A 16,462-nucleotide genomic window follows, 5' to 3' on the forward strand; every position below is an offset into this window, starting at 1 on the left:
AGGCACATCACTAGGAGGCTGGTAACCTAGGGAAGATAGTTTTTGGCCATGGCAACCCATGAAACAAAGAAAAATATACCATGGGCAGCTCCCTTCTACTTTTGCAGTGATGGTGGGAAAGTAGGAGGAAAGAGAGCAAAGGGTGCTGGGAATCTCACAGTTTTTAGACCTTCAGTAAACTTGAATCTGACTAGTTGTACTCTGTGAAATTCTTATTCAATGACCAATAAGTGGACATATTGCTGGAAAAGTAAAATCATATCAACCTTGACTTTCTTACCATAAATGAAGCCAGAAAAAAAGAAGGAAGTTGTTAAAAAAAAAAAGAGGGATGGCCCACAGGCTTGAAAGGATGGAATTGGAAGAGTGGATTTTATTGTATGGACAAAAGCTGAAAGAAATATTATTTCATGGAACATTTAGTAATCACATATTTTAGCACTAATGGTATTGAAAAAAGAGCACCATGAAAATACTTGCAGCTTGTGTACCAGCAACAATTGCTAAGGACAGAGTGGTAGAGAAATTCTATGAAGAACTTGATAAGACCCTGCAAATAAATCTACATCGATCCTAATACTTGGTGAGTTCAATACAAAGGTAGAGAAAAAATGAGAATGGGGAATAAATGTGAAAAAGTATGATTCAGGGAAAAGAAATGAAAGAATCCCAAAATTTGTAGATTATATATCATGACCATTTAAAAGAATTGACAGACATTGGACATAGCAAGCATGAAATAACATAAGAAAGAATGAAATTGGGTAAATTTTTTTAAAGTTTTGTTTGTTTGTTTTTAGTTTTCAACATTCATTTCTGTAAGATTTTCAGTTCTAAATTTTCTCCTCCCCCCTCTGCTTTCCCCTTCCCAAGATAGCATGCAGTCTGAAATAGGCTACAATCATATTAAACACAAAACTGAGTGCATTTTAACAGACAGGAAAAGACTAATAATGGTTGTGGGAATTTTCCCTGAGTCAGTTGTTTGTTCACAGACCATCGACTCCTCAGAGCCAAGATCAGAACTTATGATAAAGAAAAAAGAATAGTAGTAAAAATGTATATGGTATATAATTATGATTTAACCCTAAATTCTTTAAGCAAGCTGTTAAAATGGGAAATGGATAAGAGAAATGAAATTGACATTGATTATAACAATTTCATTCAGAAGTTAAACCAATATAAATTAATTGCCACAAGGATACAAAGGAGCCCAGAAAGCACCTTAGTCAGCAAACATTTGACTTATTTGCCAAAAGAAGAAAGGTGGATACCAAGTGTGATGAAAGAAAAGTCTGAGAGACAGAGTTTTCTGGGTAATAATCAATTTATTAACTATAGCTAGCAAATAATCAATATATTGAGGTCAGTGGTTTCTCTTGGAGAGAATGTTGAATGCTTAAAAGCCTTTGAAAAAGGGGATGTGTCCCTGAGAATAGAAATCAAGTCTGATTGGTTAAAAATCAGTGATGGGGTAGACAAATTAATGAGAAGGTATGCAAAAAGTCTTCAGCTCCTCCTACTGACAACATGGCCTAATCATAAGACTCAGCCACCTCCAGAAGTCTGGACAAAACAATCTATGTCTGCCCAGAACACTCTGGTTGGTCCCCTTCATAAGCTAGGTCACCCTAAATTCTAATGGAAGTTTCCAAGAACAGGGGCTTATTTCCTAAGGGCAAAAACTCACCTAGACTGGATTCTGTTTGTAAGATCTTCTAGTTGGGTGGGGTCCCATAAAAGATCAAGAAGCATGTAACCAGAGGATTTGGACAATATCATCTATCAGTATTGTCCTTCAGAGACTGGATGAATAACCTACAGGGGCTGGTTTTTGAATGAAGAAATAGAAAGGGAAAATCTTAATCCTAATTTAATACTTGGTTATCAATATAAGAGAAAAATAATCATTTCCCTCACAAGATAGTCATGGGTTAGATGAATATAATCTTATCTGTAAAATCTTATGAATAAAGATGATGGACAACTATTAGCTTTAAAATGTCATAAAGCAGAGAGAAATAATGGAGGATAAAACCTAAAGAACATATGGCAAGATATCCAACTAAGCAAAGTTACCCCAGGAGTATTCAAGGACAAGAAGAGAAAGAAGTCTACAAAAGGGGAGGGGGGAGTTTGAATGGCAAATCTTCCCAAAACTACAATTAACTGTTTTCTTTGCAAGTATAATGGAACTACCACTCTTGGTGTTTACAAACATTACCATTTACAAACATTACAATTTCTATGGGGCTGTCAGAGGAAGAAGAAATTACTCTAAAGAGAACAAAATTAGGAAAAGCAGCTCTATTCACTAATTGTATTGGAGAGGAAATACATGCTGGAAATGAGACAGTTACAAAGCCACTAAGAAACCATGATAACTAAGGATGATGAAGATGTCGAAGGTATGGAAAAAAAATTTGAAAACTTATTTCACGCCTCAGTGATTCCAATTTTGAGAGGAGGGTAGGGTTAATAAAAGGAATAAGTTCTGGCTTAATCATGTTAAGTTTAAGATCCATGAGCCATCCAGAGGGAGACTTAAATAGGTAGTTGTTGATATGGAACTAGTGGGAAATTAAGGGCTGGATTTGTAGATTTGGCAATCATCTAAATCCAAACAGTATTTGAGGAAGAAATTAACAAGGTAGATGACAGAGAGTTAGAAGAAAAAACAAGTACAAAGCCTTGGGGGTCAATAATGATTAGGGAACAGGACACGAAGGATGCTCCAGAAAAGGTTCCACTCCACAGGAGTAGAACCAGATAAGAAGAGTCACAAAAGCTGAGGTAGAAAGAAAGGATATATAGCGAGCAGGGTCAGAAGCCACAGAGGTCAAGAAGGAAAAGGTCTGGGAAAAGGCCATTGAATTTGGCAAGTAAAAAATCCTGGACAACCTTGGAGAGAACCATTTCACTTCAGTGATGGAGTCAGCAACCAGTTTACAAGGGAGTGAAAAATGAAGACTAGGTGAGGAAGTTGAAGTAATGAATATAGACTTTTTTTTAGTTCATCTATGACAGGGAAGAGAAATATAGAAGAATAATTTAAGGAAGTGTCAAGGTAAAGTGAAGGTTTTTGAGGATATGGAAAACAGACACATTTATAAGCAACACAGAATTATCAAGATTGAAGTTGTGGGATAGAAGGGTCATGTTCCCAGAGGAGATGGCAGAGGATCAAGGATAGAAATAAGGTTGACATTAGCAAGGAGAAAAATCATGTCTTCCTTAGATACTAAAGCAAAGAAGTAAAGAATATGATATAGAATGGTTTGAGGTATTAAGAAAAATATCAAGCTCACAACAGATGACTTCTTTTTTCTTGGTAAAGCAAGAGGTAGAGACTATAGCAAAGGAAGATCAAAAATTGAGGAAGAAAGCACTCTGCCAAACTCCTCTCATGAGAAAAAATATAGTCCTGTTACCTAAACAAGGCGTTTTATGCCATAATAATACCATAAACAAGAGAATGACAAAGCATAGAATAATGGTTGACCAATATCATTAATGGATATTAATTCAAAAATTACAAATAAAATATTTTAAGAGTACAGCAATTGATTCAAGAAATTATTATGACCAAGTTGGATTTATACCAAGGGTGCAAGGATGATTCAATATTTTAAAAAGAGTCAACATTACTAATCACATTTAAAATTTTAAAAACTATGGTATTATCTCAAGAAATACCAAAAAAGTCTTAGACAAAGTACAACACTCATTTATGCTAATAATAATAATATCCAAGAAAATACAGCCACAGTAGGACCTTTATTAATATCATAAAAACTCTTTATCTAAAAACAAAAGCAAGAATCCTATACAAAGGGTATATTCTAGATACTTTCCCAAAAATATAGGAACAAAGCAAAGATGTAACTTTTACCCACTATCATTTTATATGCTTCTAGAAATGCTAGCAATAGCAATAAGACAAAAATAAATTGAAGGAATAAAAATAAGCAAAGAGGAGATAAAACGATGCCTTTTGTTGATGACATGATGATCTACTTAGAAAATCACAAGGAATTAGAGAGCAATCTGGAATTATGCCCAAAGAGTTATGAAACTATGTATACCCTTTAATCCAGCAATATCACTATTAGTTCTGTTTCCCTAGGTGATCAAGGAAAAAGGAAAAGAACCTATATGTTCTGCAATTATTTATAGTAGCTCTCTTTACGATGGCAAAGAACTGGAAATTGAGAGGATACCCATCTACCAAGGAATGGCTAAACAAGTTGTGTTATATTATTGTTATGGAATACGACTGTGCTATAAAAAGTGATGAGCTGATTGATTTTAGAAAAGCATTGGAAGAGTTGCATGAAATAATGAAGAATGAAATGAATAGAACCAAGAGAACACTGTATACAGTAACAGCAATATTGTTTTAAGAACAACTGTGAATGGATATACACATCAATTATAAAAGACATATGAAGGAAGATGCTATCCATCTCCAGAGAAAGAACTGATAAATAAAAGTATGTATAATACGATTTTACATACATATATATAAATATATACTTACAAACATATATACACACGTGTGTGTATATACATATGTATGTCAAATGGTGGCCTTCTCTAGTGTGGGGTGTAGAAGGAGGGAGAAAAAAATTAAAAGTACACAGCAGAGAACAAGAAAAGTCACAAGGAGGCACAGAAAAGCAGGGTAGTTTTGAAAACAATGTGTAGTATTTACTACATAGTTTTTCAAAAAAGTAAACTGTGAAATGGAGATGTGTAGTATTTACTACATAGTTTTTTTAAAATACTAAACTATGTAGTATTGACTACATAGTTTTTCAAAAAAGTAAACCATGAAATGGAGATTGGTGATTTCGTGTTGAATTCTTTTTTGTGTTGTACTGTGTACATGAAATGTTTTTTTGTATTTAATTTCAAAGTAGTAAAAAAAATGGGGGGAGGGGGAATCATGGGGAATCAATAAAGATACCAGTTGAGACCACTAATAGCCTGAGCAAAGGTGCAGGCTATTAAAAAAAACAGCATTTCTCCACAATAAGAACAAAATCCAACTGACAATAATAGAGAAAACCAATTCAGGATAACTATAAAATGTATAAAATATTTGGGAGTCAATTTACCAAGCACATTCAATACTTGTATGGATTCAATTACAAAATCTTCCTTAAAAAAATAGAGAATTCCATGCTCGGGTCTGGGCCATGCCAATATAATAAAAATGACAATACAATCAAAATTAATTGACAGTTTAAATGTTATACCAATCAAACTATCAAAGTAACACTTTACAAGGCTCCATAAAATAATAAAATCCATTTGGAATAACAAAAGATTTTGAATATCAAGGAAAATAATGAAAAAATATAAGAATGAAGGAGGGGCAGTACTTTGAGACCTCAAACTATTCTATAAAGCAACAGTTGTCAAATGCCAGTATCAAATCCATTTGGTACTGGTTAAAAAATAATGAAATAGAAGATCAGAATTGACTAGACAAGAGAGAATCAGAAGTAAAGGAACTCATTAACCTAGTATTCAATAGACCTGAAAATATAAGTTACTTAGGGAAAAACATCCCTATTTGATAAAAACTGCTGGGAAAACTGGAAATTATTGTGGCAGAAATTAGATTTAGGGCAAAGCCTTACACCATATTCCACAATGCATTGTAAATGGATATATAACCTGAACATTAAAAATCATACCACAAAAATATAAAAATAGAAGCATATCGTATACCTTTTATGGCTATAAGTAGGAGATGTATTCTTTTTTATGTTTATTTTTATTAATTAACATTTTTTAGTTTCCAACATGCAGTTCCACAAGTTTTTGAGTTCCAAATTTTCTCCCCTCCCTTTCCTCTCCCCTTCCCACCAAGATGACATGTAATCTGATATAGGTTCTATATATACCTTCACATTAAACTTCTTTCCCCAATAATCAAATTGTAAAGAAGAATTATAACCAAAGAAACGAACCATGAGAAAGAGGTAACAAAACCAAAAATAAAATTTTTTAAAAAGAGATCAAATAGTTTGCTTCAATCTGCATTCAGATTCCATAATTCTTTCTCTGGATGTGGATAGCTTTTTCCATCATGAGTCTTTCGGAGCTGTCTTAGAACCTTGAATTGTTGAGAAGAGCCAAGTCTATCAAAGTTAGTCATCACAAAAGCAATGTGTCTGTGGTTGTGTACAATGTTCTCCTGGTTCTGCTCCCTTCACTCATCATCAGATCATATAGGACTCTCCAGGTTCTTATGAAATCCATCTGCTCCTCATTTTTTATAGCACAATAGTATTCCATTACATTCATATACCACAATTTGTTTAGCCATTCCCCAATTGATGGGCATGGAGATGTATTCTTAACCAAAGTATATTGTCAATTACAAAAGATAAAATAGTGAATTTTTATTACATGATATTGAAAAGCTTCTACACCAACAAAATTTGTGCATCTAAGATAAGAAGAGAAATGCTCAAAAAGAAAAAAAATCTTTGCATAGAATTTCTCAGATTGGTCTCAAAGATAGTTAGATAACTAAAAAATATATGACCAAAAGCCATTAATAAATAAGGAAATAAGCAAACAGTTCTCAAGAGAAAAATCTTAAACTATTAACAACCACATAACAGACTGCTCCAAATCACTAATAATAAGAATAATAAAAAAATTCAAAACAACTATATAGTTTCACCTCATACCCAGCAAATTGGAACAGATGACAAAAGACAGGAAGACTTCATTTTGGAGGGATTGCAGAAAGACAGACAAACTAATGCATGATTGGTGAGACTGTGGATTATTACAACCATTCTGGAAAGTGATTTAGAGTTATGCAAATAAAATAGATAAAATGTCCACAATCTTTGACCCAGAGATTGTACTGCTAAGCATTGTAGTGCCAATGCGATATTCCCAGTGCCTACGGTGGTTATGAATATGCCTGAGTAGTTCTGAATTGCAACATATAACAGGCTCTCCACATGGAAGACAGAACCCAAACATTTATTGAAACACCACAAAGCCAAATCCTACCACCAGAAAGCCAAATACATCATAGCAACAAAGAAATCTATACACATCATCAGTGCAGGGGGCACCACCATCCCCAAACTTTCCCCCTGGCTCTCATTCACAGCTACCTGCTTGCTTCCTCTCTCTCAGCTCTGACTGCTCTGTCTCCTCCACCGCTCAGCAAACTCCTCCCACTACAGACTCATGTGACTCAGGCTTCCATGTGACAGGTCAAATGGGCCTATTAATGGATTGGAAGATCTTCAAATTGTATTAACATTACATTAACAATACAAGCATATACCTGAAGGAGGTCATTGATAAAAAGGAAAACTTCCCCACCATTGGTTCCCGGTCACATGACCAGCAAGAAGTCATCATTTTCTCTGATCCTCATGACCTCTCAAACCTCTCCAATGTCTCCACAAAAATAATGGTCAGAGACAAAGCAATGTCAGCTGTCTCATAATCTGGAACCCAAACAAACTAAAAACTCAGTGAACTAACAGCAAAGAAGGCCAATAATCCCTAACAACAACAAAATAACAAAGAGACCATCAGGAGATGCCTCCGAATGTGTATGAAGTATACTTCTTTCTAAATGTATATGCCTGTGAACCAGACTGAAAGCAGAAGTCAAGTAGAAGTGATGGTGAAGAAATAGGCCTGAAACATCATGGATTAAACTTCACAGCACCCCACCCACGGGCAAATCATGTTTTTTTATTCAACTAAATTACAGAATGGAAGAGAGCATAAAAAGAAAGGAGAGGAAGAAAATAAAGGCATCTAAAAATGTGGTGTACTCTAATCAAGTCAGAGGTAAACAATGAAGGGAAAACAGTTCCTATAGTCTCTCAGGAAGAAGAGAGCTTATAGAAGAATGTGTAAGGAAGCAAAGGAAGGGAGTAGAAATTTTGTTTCAGTAGTGGGAGGGGATACTACTAATGAATGAATACTTCTACAGGAAAAGAGGCATATTCTATAAAGAGAGATGGAGACTTTACAATGGGTATTACCTGCAGGGATCTGGTGCTTAGGAGACCACACAACCCTATCTCAGGAAAAGGGGAATCAGTGCTTCTGGGGAAAATTAACACCCAGAAGAGTGGGAAGGCATGGACCCAAAGAAGAAACTTCAGGACAAATGGGGGGGGTGGAATTATCAAAGGAAGGCCAAAGGTCAATAATGAACTGCATAATTAGGAACATGGGAAGATTCCCAGCATGGGACAATTTCTTCTCTATCACCTGGAGGAAATAATAGAAACTGTGTAGAAGGGGGAACCCAAAATAGATATCCCAAAAGTTTTGATGCCGTGAGGAATATAGAAATGAAAGAAGGACTATATAAATGTAGAGGCCATGAATCAAAGAATAAAAGTCTAGAATAGACAAAAAGGGAAGATAAATAATGAAGGATATGAAGGTAAGAAATCCTTCTAGAAAAATAGGCAGAACACGAAATTTTTTAAACTAACAAACAAAATAAATTGAAGGGGATGAAAGGAAGGGATAGTCTACTTGACTAGTCACCTGAGAAGGGAAAAAAGGGAGAAGTAAATAACAAGATAAAAGCGAGCAAGAAAAAGGAACTAATAAACAAAACTGCAAAACTAAGAAAGGGGTAACAAATTGGGAAGGAGGGGAGGAGCTTGAGGGCAAGGGAAAGAGAGCTGGTGGGAATAGGATTGCCTTAAATAGATTAAGCTAAAATTACTAAAGAGAAACAGTACTGCATTTATAGACGAAGGCGGGGATCCTATGGGATATTAGGATTTTATATTAAGAACAATATTAGGAACAAATGAAGGAAAATACAAACCTTATTCTAACTTTAAAAGTCAATGGATTAAAGAATCCAATAAATTAAAAAAGAGTGACAGATTGAATAAGAAAACAATATCCCATAATCTATTACAAGAAATTCATTTTAAAAACAAAGACATAACAGAAAATAAAAATAAAGGGTGGGGGTTGGGGAGGGAATTGCCATTCATTAAGTGAATCCAAAAAAAAATAGTAATTGTAATCATCCTACCAAAAAAAAGACAAACATACATAACCTGAAAGGGGATAAGCTAGGAAACTCCATTATGCTCAAAAGGAACAATAGATAACAAATCAATATCAATATTAAACAAATATACCCTAAATACCTTAGCATTTAAATTCATAAAGGAAATGTTAACTGAGCTACAAGAAAACATTAACAGCAACACAATAATGACAGGAGACTTCAGTGTTTCTCTCTCAGTTTTGGATAAATCCAACATAAAAATAAGCAAAAGAGAAAAATACAGAACTAAAAAATCCCTAGAGAAACTAGAGCTAAAAGACTTATGCTGTCTCCTAATTAGGATTGCTAAAGAATATACACATTTCTCAGCATCACATGGAACTTTTCCAAAAGTTAACCATGTAGTAGAGCACAGTGATATTTTGAACAAATGTAAAAAGGAATAGTAAATACATCCTTTACAAGCCATAATGCAGTAAGAATAGTTATTATTTCAGGGACCACAAACTAAAGACATAGATTCAAATGGAGACCTAATGATTAAATCTTTTAAAAAATGAGTAGGCCAAAAGAACAAATCATAGAAGCAATTAACAATTAGGCTAAAGAAAATTATAATGACAAAATAACATATCAACATCTTTGGGAGGCAGCAATAACACTTCTCAGGGGAAAAATCATATCCTTACAAACATACATTAACAAAAGAGAAAAAGGAAAATTAATGAACTTGATCTGCATTTTTAAAATTAGAAAGCCAAAAAATAAACCCAAAATAAGCACAAAAGAGGCTATATTAAAAATCAAAGAAAAATAGCTCAACTAGAAGCCAAAAATCTATAGAAATGATAAATAAAACTAAAACTGGTTATTTGAAAATATTAATAAAATTTATGTCTTTATCCAATCTAATTGAAAAGAAAGCAGAAAATCAAATCAACGAAATAACAAATAAGCAAGGTGAAATCAAAACAAAACCAGAAAGAGTATTCAGAACCTACTATACATGGTTATATGCTACCCAAAACAAGAACACAAAGGAAAGAACAGAATTACTTCAAAAATACAAAATATCCAAACTGGCAGAAGACAAAATAGAGATCTTAACCCAATCTCAGAAAAGAAAATTGAAATAGATGGAAGAGAACTAACAGAGGCAGCCAGGAGGCTCAATGGATAGAGTATTGGACCTAGAGTCAGAAAATTTTTACAAATACCACATCAAACAACTATAAGCTGTATGAGCCTGGAAAAGTCATTTAAACTTTGCCTAAGTTTCTTCAATGGAAAATGGGAATAATAAGAGCACCTATCTCAAAGGATTATTATAAAGATTAAATGAGATAATAGTTGTATAGTGATTAGCACTATACCTGGCATATAGTGAATGCTTTATAAATGTTCACTTTTCCTTCCCTTCTCCTACCAAAAGAAAAACTCTTGGTCTTAACAAATTCACAAGAGAATTCTATCAGACTTTTAAAGAACAATTAACATTCAAACTATACTAATTATTCCGAAAAATTGAGAAAGAAAACACCCTATCAGATTCATTTTATGAGAAAAATATCTTCCTAATGCCTAAACCAGGGAAGAATGAAACAGAAGAGAAATAGACCCAGATCATTAAATGAATATCAATTCAAAAATTTCAAATACAATCCCATCAGACTGAAACAATTGATGCAAGTAATCACTTATTATGACCCAGTCAGATTTATATGAGGGATGCAAGAACAGTTCAACAAACAATCAATATAATTAATTATATCAAAAATAAAAAGTATCTCAAACCACATGATTATCTGAATAAGTACAGAAAAAGCCTCTGAAAAAGTACAATACAAATTTATGCTAAAAATCTTACAAAATATAGGCATAGAGGAACCTTTCTCAATATTCATATATATGTGTATATATACATATATATATATACATATATATATATATATATATATATATATATATATGAATACAAGCCAACAGCAAGTATCATATGCAGTTGTGGATACTTTTTCTGATAAATGTGAAAGTAAAGCAAAGGTTCCCACTATCTCCACTATTGTATGATATAGGTCTGGAAATGCCAGCAATAGCAATAAGAGAAAAGAAAGGAATTAAAGGTATAAAGACAGATAAAGAGGAGATAAAACTATCCCTATTTACTAATGATATTATGGTATACTTGGATTCAGAGAATCAGCACATACTAATCAAGAAAATTAATAGCTTCAACAAAGTTGCAAGTTATAAATAAAACTTCAAAAATCCACTGCATTTCTATATAATAATAACAGATTTCAAGAGGTACTAAAAGAAAGAGAAATCTCATTGCAAATAATTACAAAATACATGAAGTATCTGGGAATCAATCTACACAAGTACACAAAGAATTATATAGTTTCTATTACAAAGTGCTCCTTAAAGAAATAAAGAACATCTCTAAAACAGCTAAAGAAATAGGCTGTGCTCATGGCTGGGCTATGTCAATATACTAAATATCACAATATTACCAAAGTTCATTTGCACTTTTAATGCCATTCCAATCAAATTATCAAAAGGATACATTATTGAACTTGATGAAATGATAACAAAATTTATTTGGAAAAACATAAGATCTAGAATAGCAAAAGAAATTATGAGAAGAGTTTTGTGAAAATTTATGAAAAATCCCTGTTTGGTTTAAAAAAAAAACTAGTAGGAAAACTGGAAAGCAGCCTGGCAGAAATTCGGCTTAAACCAACACCTTGCACCATATTCCACAATACATTATAAATAGATATGTGACCTTAATATTACATAATACCATAAAAAATTAAAAGAGAAGCAGATCATATGCCTCTTCCAGCTATGGGTAGGAATTATATTCTTAACCAAACAGCAAAGAGATAGAGGCAATTACAAAAGACAAAAAAAGATAGGTTTGATTACATGGAACTGAAAAGCTTCTGCACAGACAAAATTAATACACCTAGGATTAGAAGAGAAGGGGTCAAATGAGGAGAAAAATCTTTGTATCATATTTCTCTGAAAATTATTTGAAATCAAAGATATATAAATAAGTAGCATACATATATGTGTGTATATGTATATGTGTATACATAGATGTATATGTGTATACATAGATGTATATGTGTGTACATATCTTATACATATATAATATATGACCAGAAGCCATTCATCAATAGATAAGTGGTCATAGAACATGAACAAACAGTTCTCAAAAGAAGAATTGCAAACTATTAACAACACAAAATAAAACTCCACATCACTAGTAATAAGAGAAATGTACATCAAAACAACCCTGAAGTTTCACCTTATACCCCGAAAACTGGCAAAGACGACAGACAATGGCAACAGACAATGTTGGAAGGGTTGTAGGACAATAGCCACAATGAAATATTGTTGGTGTGATTGTGAATTGGTACAGCCATTTTGGAAAGTAATTTGGAGTTATACAAAAAAAGTGACTAAAATATCCATCCCCTTTGACCCAACATTAAGAAGAAAGTTCCCCATATACAGTAAGTTATTTGTGGCAGCATTTTTTATGATTGCAAAGAATCAGAAACAAAGAAGATGTCCATCAATTGGTAAATAACTAAATACATTGTGTTACATGAATGTGATAATATTACTATGCTATAAGAAATGATGAATGTGATGACTAAAAAGAAACATAGAAGATATCCATGAACGGATGCAGAGTAAACTAAGCAGAGCCAAGAAAACCATATACACAATGACTACAATATTTATAAACTGAAAGAACAACACATATGCATGAAAATAAATGGTGAATGTTGCAAAGCTATAAAGAACAAGCATAGCTCCAAAGAAGAGAAATGAGAAGACACTCCCACTTTGCAGAGGTGGGAAATGCACATTGCACATATTTTCAGACTTTTCCTGTGTGTTAATCAATAATTTTTTTTCTTCTTTTTAAATACTAGTTATTATATGGAATGACTCTCTGGGAAAAATAGACATAGAGATATTGGGGGAAACTATGCTGATATAAAAAAACAAAAGACATGAATAAAAACTTACTCTAAAAAACAAAATGATTAATAAAGAAAAGCATGGATGCAAAGTGAAGTAGACAGAGCTAAGGAAACAATATGCACAACGACACAATGACTACAACAACATAAATGAAAAAAACAGCCACTGCAAAACAATTAAAATGAGTATAAGAATAAGCTTTCTCCCCCCCCAAAAAAACAAACAAACCAAAGAGCTATGAGAAGACACCTCTCCTAACTCCTTTGCAGAGATAGAGCTCCCCAAGTATGGAATACTGCATGTAATATCACATTTTTTCAATGTATTTATGTTTTGCTAAAAACAAAAATTCATCTTCTCCCCCTCTTTCTTTTTTCAAAAGAATTCTTTGTTATATGCAGTAGGCTCTCTGGAAGAAGGAGGGAGATAGATATAAGGGGATGTTTAGACAATGTAAAAACAATATATCAATATAATTTCTTTTTAAAAACAAAGAATTATATACAACATGGTGTAAAAGATCAGAGATATGTATGATCAGAGAAGGAGCTAGGCTAGTTATATACTAAAAGTGAATGATAGTCCACATGCATTATTGATATTCATGTAATATCAAAAGATCTAGATACACACCCTTAGCCTGCCGAATAAAGCTACTGGGCAGGATCTATGATGGGACATTGATAAGAATCTCATAAGATGAAAAGGAATGGTTAGATTACAGAGATGTAAGAAAGAGAGAGTACCCACATTGATGACATTGAAGTGAGAGATACATCAATGAGATCCATGGAAATGTGTAAGGCTCTAGGCCCTGGGGATACAAAAAAAAATGAAAACTATGTCATCCCTGTCCTCAAGGATTTTATGCTCCACTAGGTGAATAAAGCAGTTAATCAAACTACTATTGTGCAAATTTAAAAATAATTACATGAGTAGGGAAAGCCTAGCAGACTCATAAAGGGAGGAATCACTTCTAACTTCATGGATTAGAGGGGGCATCATGGAAGAAGTGATACATGAGATGGGCTTTAGAGAAGAAGAGATGAAGATATGGAATAAGTCTATTACATGAATGTAAAACAAGCACAGAAAGCAGAAAGCAAGCACAGGACAACAGGAAGCACAGAAAATGGTTCAATTTGACTAGACCAGAGTATAGAATGCATTAAAGAAAGTATTATGAAATTAAAATGGAAAAGTATGGTGAAATCAGATTGTGAAGTACCTTCAATGATGTTAAACTTTATCTTTTGGCAATAAGAGACCACAAAAGCCTTTTTTGACCCATAGAGTGGCTTGATCCTCCCTGTGCATTTTTTATTTAAAAAAAAGAGACCTGACTTAGTGCAATATTCATAGACTGGCAATAAGTGCTATGCCTGGTCAAATATCATGAGGCATAGGCAGAGACCACCACTGCCCCAGTTCAGTTACTGTAGCTAGGACTGTGGGAAAGGCAGAGCAAGGAAACAAGGATCCCAAACTCAGCCATCTCATTCTGGGCCACGATTTCTCCCTAAGTGCCCCAGCTTAAATCTGTTGGAGAAGACCAGGCTAAGAAGCTATTATTAGGTAGGATTAAAGTGAAGTCAAAGATGGACATTGTGTCTACTTATACCATTCCACTCCTACTCCAGGTCTCACATTAAAGGACCAGAGTGACCATATCTCTCAAAATTGAAGAACCAAGAAAAAGTTGTCCTTTGCCAGACAACCTTCAGTTTGAAGACATAAGGACATAGAAAATACCTCTACTACAGGATGTCCTCAAAGACTTAGCTTTAAAAGTTTAAGATTGCACTAAGATTTTTGGTACAGCTTGTATAATAAAGAAATCCTGTGAGTAAGAAAATCCCAAGATAAAATTCCAGAAAAAGAAAATAATTATACAATAATTACAAAGAGAAGCCCGGAAAATAGAATGGATTGATCAAAAGGACTCCTAATGTAGTTGGAAAAAAATGAAAGTAGAGTTGAAAAAAATATGTAAATAATTAAAATAGAACATTTAGAAGGAAAATAAACTTGTTGGAATGAAATGTGGAAAGCCTTGTCCATGTAGTGGACACCTTGAAAATTAGAATGGAACACACATGATTAAAACCATGGAAATAGATGAAATTGCCAAGGGGAAGAGTATATCAAAAGTAGAGAAATCCTTGACAGACCTAGATACACTTATCAGACAGGAAGGAGGAATTAGTGAAGGCAACCAAGAAAAAATGAGCAGAAAGGTAGGAGGAGATGTAAGAAAGTGAGAGTAGTGTCACAGAAGCCAAAAGAGAATATTAAGGGGGAATGGGACATTCAGAAATTATGGAAATGTTTTTAATATCACATTTAAAAAAAAACAACAGGAAGGGGGTAGTCAATAGTGTTAAATGATACAAAAAAGGTCAAGGAATATGAGGTTACTGTGGTACTCTTACTGGTTGCCTAATGAAATTAAATTTTTTAAAGAAGGATCATAGGACTTAGAGCTAGAAGAAACCTTCCAGATCTAATCTAGTCCACTCCTCTAATTTTATACATAAAGAAATTAAGTCTTAAAGAAATAAAGGGGGAATAGCCCCAAGATCAGACAGTTCAAAGAATAGCTGTTGGGGATTTAAACTGAAGTCGTCTGATTCCAACTACGCTCAGAATTACACATGTAGCGCTAAGAATCACACAGTTTTCTACCATCCAGTAAACATTAATTTAATTCTTAGTATCCTAAATGTAAACTGTGTCCATCCTAATGATTTGACGTACTGGAAAAAGCAAAATTATATCGGTATTGCTGTTTATCCATGATAGAAAATACAACAGTGTTACAGTTAAATGAAAGGAGAACTCACAGACTCACCTTCAGTAACAAGTTAAAGGAGTTGGTGAAGCAGATTGGGTTAACCATGCCACCAAAGGCAGCAAGAACTATCATTTCATGAGACACTTGGTTATCATGCTTTGCAGTGCTTGTGATGCACATAAGCAAAAAGATCACTATGAAGATAATTGCAGTTGATATGCTAACATCTGTTGCAGTAGATGAAGAAATAGGGAAATGTTAAAAAAATAAGAACTCATCAAATCAGATCTCAAATCAATACACACTTTAATACATACTGACTTTAAAGGGGAAGTTGTCCCAAAAAAAATTGAAAAATAGACTCAGAATTAAGATGTATAAGAGTTCAAAGTCTACATAGAACCTTGAAGTCATCACAAGTATTTGCTTCAAGAAGAGAGTTAAAAAAAAAAGTTAAAAAAAATAAAAAATAAATAAAAAATAAAATAAAAAAGAAGAGAGTTAAAAGGTGCTACCTATGCAAGCACACTATCAAAAAATGCAGTTGACTATATATTAATAGGTAGAAAACAACAGATCAACCATGTGTAAGTCATTTCTGAATCAACTGTCCATACAAA

This window comes from Trichosurus vulpecula, chromosome 2, assembly GCF_011100635.1.
Source record: "Trichosurus vulpecula isolate mTriVul1 chromosome 2, mTriVul1.pri, whole genome shotgun sequence".
NCBI classification, from domain to species: domain Eukaryota; kingdom Metazoa; phylum Chordata; class Mammalia; order Diprotodontia; family Phalangeridae; genus Trichosurus; species Trichosurus vulpecula.